This window comes from Neoarius graeffei, chromosome 4 (genome assembly GCF_027579695.1).
Source record: "Neoarius graeffei isolate fNeoGra1 chromosome 4, fNeoGra1.pri, whole genome shotgun sequence".
Classification (NCBI taxonomy): Eukaryota; Metazoa; Chordata; class Actinopteri; order Siluriformes; family Ariidae; genus Neoarius; species Neoarius graeffei.
This window is the reverse complement of record NC_083572.1, coordinates 48,595,464-48,602,727: the sequence shown is the minus strand read 5'-3', so window position 1 is coordinate 48,602,727 and position 7,264 is coordinate 48,595,464. Positions and strand designations below refer to the sequence as shown.

General features: G+C 42.4%; 1 protein-coding gene across 2 annotated transcripts in view; it reads left to right on the top strand.

The window, feature by feature from the left end:
* The first annotated feature begins 1,409 nt into the window (after positions 1 to 1,409).
* gnb1b (guanine nucleotide binding protein (G protein), beta polypeptide 1b) overlaps positions 1,410 to 7,264 on the top strand; it is a 77,329-nt gene continuing 71,474 nt past the window's right edge. The window contains exon 1 of one of the 2 annotated variants that reach the window (XM_060919304.1): positions 1,410 to 1,846. The gene's annotated coding sequence lies outside the window, so the exon portion shown is untranslated. The remainder of the gene's footprint in view (positions 1,847 to 7,264) is intronic. The other variant, XM_060919303.1, reaches the window with a different exon arrangement.

Sequence of the window (7,264 nt, the reverse complement as noted above, 5' to 3'; positions counted from 1 at the left end):
GTTGGTGTCTCAGCACTCATGGTGGTGTTTCAGTATTTCAGTCAGCATTAATGGTGGTTTTTCATTATTTCTGGTGTTTCAGTATTTCAGTCAGCATTAATGGTGGTGTTTCATTATTTCTGTCAGTTGTGGTGTTTGTATGTCAGTAAGTGTCTTAGCACTCATGGTGTTGTTTCAGTATTTCAGTCAGCATTAATGGTGGTGTTTCAGTATTTCTGGTGTTGTTTCAGTATTTCAGTCAGCATTAATAGTGGTGTTTCTTTATTTCTGCCAGTTGTGGTGTTTGTATGTCAGTAGGCGTCTCAGCACTCACGGTGGTGTTTCAGTATTTCAGTCAGCATCAATGGTGATTTTTCATTATTTCTGGTGGTGTTTCAGTATTTCAGTCAGCATTAATGGTGGTGTTTCATTATTTCTGTCAGTTGTGGTGTTTGCATGTCAGTAGGCGTCTCAGTAGTCACGGTGGTGTTTCAGTATTTCAGTCAGCATTAATGGTGGTTTTTCATTATTTCTGGTGTTGTTTCAGTATTTCAGTCAGCATTAATGGTGGTGTTTCAGTATTTCTGGTGTTTCAGTATTTCAGTCAGCAGTAATGGTGGTGTTTCATTATTTCTGCCAATTGTGGTGTTTGTATGTCAGTAGGCATCTCAGCACTCACGGTGGTGTTTCAGTATTTCAGTCAGCATTAATGGTGGTGTTTCAGTATTTCTGGTGTTTCAGTATTTCAGTCAGCATTAATGGTGGTGTTTCATTATTTCTGCCAATTGTGGTGTTTGTATGTCAGTAGGCGTCTCAGCACTCACGGTGGTGTTTCAGTATTTCAGTCAGCATTAATGGTGGTGTTTCAGTATTTCTGGTGTTTCAGTATTTCAGTCAGCATTAATGGTGGTGTTTCATTATTTCTGCCAATTGTGGTGTTTGTATGTCAGTAGGCGTCTCAGCACTCACGGTGGTGTTTCAGTATTTCAGTCAGCATTAATGGTGGTGTTTCATTATTTCTGTCAGTTGTGGTGTTTGCATGTCAGTAGGCTTCTCAGTAGTCACGGTGGTGTTTCAGTATTTCAGTCAGCATTAATGGTGGTTTTTCATTATTTCTGGTGTTGTTTCAGTGTTTCAGTCAGCATTAATGGTGGTGTTTCATTATTTCTGTCAGTTGTGGTGTTTGTATGTCAGTAGGTGTCTCAGCACTCACGGTGGTGTTTCAGTATTTCAGTCAGCATTAATGGTGGTTTTTCATTATTTCTGGTGTTGTTTCAGTCAGCATTAATGGTGGTGTTGTTTTATTATTTCTGCCAGCTGTGGTGTTTGTATGTCAGTAGGCGTCTCAGCACTCATGGCGGTATTTTAGTGTTTCTCTCAGTGCTGACGCCGAGCGCGCGCACAGTGCTGTAGTATTTGTGTGTCTGAGAGAGAGAGAGAGAGTGAACGGGGTTTCCCGAGTCGGACTGCAGGGTCACCGCGCCCATCTCTGTTCTCTGATGGCCGGATGAGCAGTCTAACTGGAGAAAAGTGTTCCTTGAAGGAAAAGCAACGGGAAGTGGCGGCCGTCGGACTCTGACCAAATTTGTCCCACGGACTTAAATGACAAAAATATCGACGCCGCAGCTGAGATATCTGCTTGACCGGTTTCCCCCTCTTCTTCTCCTCAGGCGGCGTTTAATCCTCGCCTTCTGCATCGAGTTATTTGAAAGCTGAGCTCATTAGTGCAGCGCCGCTCCTCTCTCTGAGGCTAGTTAGCTTAGCGAGCTAGCGCGTTCTTGTTCGTTGATGCGTGGATTTGACAGAAACACGGTGCTTTCTTTCGGTCAATGCCATATAAAGCAAGGCCAACTCCGACTGAATACAGGTATGTTCTCTCATACGGGTTTAATGTTGATTTCAGGAGCTGAAACCCCGTTCAGCGAGGTGTATTTTAGCAGCACTGCTGGCTGAACGGGGGTGGGGTGACGCTAACAGCTAGCCGACCAGTTTACATACAGGCAAAAACGCCAGGGAAATCAGTGAGTGAATGTTTGCCTAACCGCAAACCAAATACAAGACCTTTTTAACAGTTATTTGCTCCAAGCAGTACGTTTTTATGGTTTTGTGCAAACAGATGCTCGGCTAGTTCACTACTAGCGGCAGCGCCTTTTCAAAAATGAAGATTTTTCAGGCCTTTTTTTTTTTTTTTAACTGCGGCTAGTCGGACCGCTCTTAGCTTGTTTTTACGCTTCTGGAAAATATGTCTAACAAATAAATATGCATAACTTTTATAGACCACGTTGTGGGGTTGCTCTAACCTGTTATAATATTTTGAAGCAAGTTAGCTAACTAGCTTTGGTACTGTCGTAGCCTGGGAGACCGCTAGCTAGCTAGTGCTAGCTAGCTAATTAGCCATTGTAGCTGGCTAAGCAAGCTAACTCAGCTGGCATATTCTTAAAAAAAAAAAAAGCTTTACTTTGCTTATTTGGGTTTTAGACTTGAGCTGTAAGTCGATAACTGAACGATATGTTAATATTAACTGGTTGTATTTTGTAGCTGTCTGCTGTGGTGTTTCACCTGAAGTTAGCGGTCAAAATCCATCAGGGTCGCCTTTTCACTGTGGCTGGCGTTTTTTGCAGTTTTCTTTAACCGATTTCACTTTAAAAATAAATGATCCGTGCGTGGAAAACGTACCACTTGGTTGAATGTGACAGCAGTTAAACTCCACGGCACTGTACTGGTGTGGTGTGGGAGAGATGATGTGTAAACGGTAAGTGTTGAAGCAGTTCGGGTGGTTCTTTGAGGCTCAGGCCTCCCTGATCAGAGAGAGAGAGAGAAACCACCACCACTGAGATTTCTTTTTTTTTTTGCTTTCACTGATCCACCTAAAACGCTCACTTCTCCTGACCACCATGTTGGAGCAGACATGGCCTTTTTATACCGGCATGAATCATATTGTGAGGAAATGGGAACCAAATTGGACTGTCCTAGTCTGGATATAAACCAGGAGCTGCTCGGCTTTCTGTCGAGTCACAACATAGAATGAATATAACCCAGTCTTTTAACGAAATCTTTCTTTCCACTCATCAGCATCCACCAGGTTTGAGCGAGTAAACCCCCAGAGCTGAATAAATGGTGGCTTGGCAGGTTTAGAGACCAAGAAGCGGCTGAGAACAAGATGGCGTTTGGAGCTTTTTCTCCTCATCTTCCCTTCTCCGAGATATTAGCACGCTATTGATTTTAGCCCACAGGAGGGGTCTGTACCAGCCCTGACACTGCTTCAGCGTCTTTATTGTTAAATATTCACTTCAGTGGCAGGTTGTTCGCAGTCTAACCTCTCATTCAATGCTTACGTAACCATTGAACATGTTGTTTTGCAGGCTCCTAAATGTTCACACTTGTGGCATAACTGGCATTTCATTCATTTGTCCATCTGATGTTCAAATAAGCATGCTTCGATATGCAGACCAGTTTGTGCTTCCTGTTAAAAGGGAACTGAAGGCTTTTTTTTTTAAATCAACAAATTCTATTGATCTCATTTTATAAAAATGTAGGAATGTATTTCTGACAGCTATTTTGTCATTGCTATAGTCTGAGTGTTTGAAATATGCTATGTAATGGATCAGTCCGTATGTCAAAGCGATGGTCGTAAACAAGGTTCACCGAGACTTCGTAGGACGGAAGTAAAACGTACAGCGGAAATCAAAGTGACCAACATCTGCCAACGTTGTCACAAGACGCGCGTGCCTTCCTTCGAATGCTGACGTAATCAAGCCGGAAGTTTTCCCTGTGTCCGAAATCGCTCCCTACTCGCTATATGGTGTGGAGGCTATTTTGTAGTGTTGTCCGAAACCTTAGTGAGGCTTATGTGGGAAATGCGCTCAGTATAATGTCACAAAAATGCGTGTTATTTACCAGCTGGGAGGTCCGTACAGTGAAATACCGTTACCAAGGTCTTGAAAGTACTGAGCGAGGCCCTCTGGGCCGAGGTCAGTATTCAAGGCCGAGGTCACGGTATTTCACCGTACGGACCGACCTTAAACTGGTAAATAACATTTCATTTTTTTCTTTACTGAATTCTAACAGAAAACGAGAGCGCCCGAAAGGGAAAACCGAGCTGAGCCGCCATTTTGAATCCTCATTCACGGCTGTAATGCAAATTGCTTCCTCCTCGGTATACAAGTGCACTTCCATGGCAGGAAAAAAAACCCCTACATTTTGCTGCCTATGTAGTCCCTATTTATACAAAATTGAGTCATTCAGGATTCAGCCATGTTTTAGCTCGGCGTGAGCAACAGTTATGGTGGTGATACACGGGGCAACTTTTTGAGCAATGTTGCCGAGCAATGTTGCTGGCAACGGGCAACTAGGTGAGACACAGGGCAACTTTTCAGGGCAACTAACAATGGGCAACAACAGTTAGCAACGGCAGTTTACAGTTAGCTAAAAAAAAATCGATGTCTTAATTTTTGCTGTGACCATTTAATCAAGCTGTCTGTTGTTTTTTTAGAGCTTTGGTGAGGTAAATTCCTCCATATAGAATATTAAAATAACTTACCGGCGTAAAAACAGATGAGGAGTGTCTCCATCTCTTTACTCCACTGAGCGGCCGCCATATTTGTTTGAAACTTCTGATCCGAACCTCACCGGATGTCACATGACTCGATACTCGCGTTCTGATTGGCTTATCTCAAAAAGTTGCCAGAGATTATCAAAACCATTCAGAAAGAAACAATGTTGCCCAATCTCAATAGAAAAGAGTCAAAACGCAATTGCCCAGCAACATTGCTCGGCAACATTGCCCAAAAAGTTGCCCCGTGTATCATCACCATTAGAGGTTTTTAGCTTTCTCCTGAAGTGTTTTATTTAATTTCTTCTTCATGGTAGTAAAACCTGCTTTTGCTGTAAAGACTGTCATTATCGCTATCCATGCTGTAAAATTAATGCTATTATGCTGAGACATGCTGGCAAAAATTTATAAGATTTTTGATAATCTTATAAAAAAAGAAATGCTGACAATTGCTACCATGTTGTGAACAAGCGAGTTTCCAGAGGTCCGTAACTGGGGTCCGTACCGCAAGATACGGACCCGCTCGCCAGCCAATCAGAGCGCAGGTTTTAATTGTGCGACAGTAATGACGTAAATACCAACGTGACGGGCTAGTCCTTATCTTGTCTTTTCAACTCTTCTCTACTCCATGCTGGTTCGAAGTTGTATGGAATAATCTCCATCGCTGATGAAGCTGGCAAATCTTGAAGTTAATCTAAATTGGAATGATGCGGCGATCTGGCCGCTGTGTAAACAGTCTTCAAAATGGCGGCGCTGACACTTCACATTTGAAGTCTCGCACAAGTCTCGTGAAGATCATGCGGATAAGCGACGCCTGCCGTGGACCAAACGAACTACGTTCAACATGGCTAAAAACCGAAAAGGTCGATAAGTGTAATGTAATACGCCAGTATGAGTCACGATATAGGGTTAATAAAACGGAAAACGTAACTGAATAACAGGTTAATTAAGAAATAAAGCAAGTTTAAAAAGGACTTCAGTTCCCCTTTAAAACTGCAACTCCATCCCCTGTATCATAAGTCTTTAATATGGTCATTACTGTTACACATCTGTACTTGAGTCACTCCTGCCGCTCCTGGTGTCCATCTGTCTGCACCATTTCTCCGTTGAGACACACACTTGCACTCTCCAACTCGGTATTAATGCATATTTCAAATTTTCTTGGATTTAATTTTAAAATGTGGTAGACATCCTGTGTAGTTCGAAGGGCCTCTGCGTGCTCTTGCGACAAGGCTTTCGCAGACAGCTTTTCGCAGACAGTTGTAATTTATTGTTGAGCGGAGAGTAATAGGCGTGCGCGATGTTATTCACCGCCACAACACAAGGGGGTGCGAAATCGCTAGGAGTAGTTGGTGGGTGTGGTTAGTGGAGTGTTTATCCTCCGGTTACTTATAATGACTAGAACTGGAGTCGTATAGATGTATGTACTTCCTCACTTCCTCGATCAACCACTCTTCGTGCTGCTCCATCTTCGCTCGTGTTTTTAAAAATGGCGGTCGTGAAAACAAACCAAACCGGGAAAGTAGGGAAGCGGAAGTGCGTGTACAGCGGATGTAGAGTGGACCAATCAGAGCCCTCTTGTCTGCGAGGCTTCTGCGGTGGTTACAATTTTTGGGAGGTGCGCGCAGAGCGTCTGCGAAGGGGGGGGGGCTACGCAGACGCCATCTGCGAGGACTGCGTTGTCAGCATAAATTGGCCTTTAGTGGACACAAATTGGGCACTCGTCATTGCCCTGTCAGTGCGGTTTGAGGTGCTTTTTTTTTTTTCTTTTTTTTTTTAATATATGGTCATGTTTCACCTACAGCATTATTCCTGTATTTAATTTTTTCTTGACTCATGTCAAGAGAACCCTCATGTAGCGTACTTATGAAAAATGCATCCTGAAGGTAGGGAAAGTGAATTCCAAAAATGATTTCACATTGTTTTTAGAGTTGCAGCTTTTCACTCGTCAGGTTTCAAATGCTTGAGCAATGCCTGGTTAATGTACAGTATAAAACAATTTTATATACATATCTTGGGTGATTCATTTTGAGCTGTGATGCTTTTGAGGAAATTGCATCATAACCTCTGGAGAAATGGTAAAATACAAAATCTGTAGTCATAGAGCGATGTTTTGTGAATTTTCTAATTTAAGCTCAATTTGAAAATGAAGGTTTAGACCAGGGGTACTCAAATAGAAACGAGGGGCCACATTTTTTTTTTCCATTTACTCAAAGGGCCATTTATTGAGTGTGTATGATACATGCCATAATAATGTAACGCATTTTAACATTTCCTTGTCATTGAACACAACAGTATTAGGGCCTACCTAAAATAAAAATATATTTTTCATTTGGGCATAAATGACTGAATAAAACAAATAAATAACTGAATAAAACATTACCCTGTTAATAATCCAAAACACCCTTCAAGCTGCCCATTTTCTGTGCTTTGGTTAACAAACTCAAGAACTAACTCACACTCTCAATATTGCTTAATGGGAGAAATGGCCTCGTGTGTCTTTGGCCAATGTTTGGAACCTTGGTTTGAATGGTGTGATAGCCAGGGAGAAAGAACGCAAACCTTTCTGTCCATTCTGGTTGGAATTGGCGGTTCTCGCTGTCCAGTTTTCTTTTTGGTGCAAACTTCGAGCATGCCATTGTGGCTACGGCTGGTAAACTGACTGTCTGGAGTTTTGCGAGGGCTTAGATTAGCCTTGCTATTTGTTTATCATTGCCATGGAGGCAATCCTCA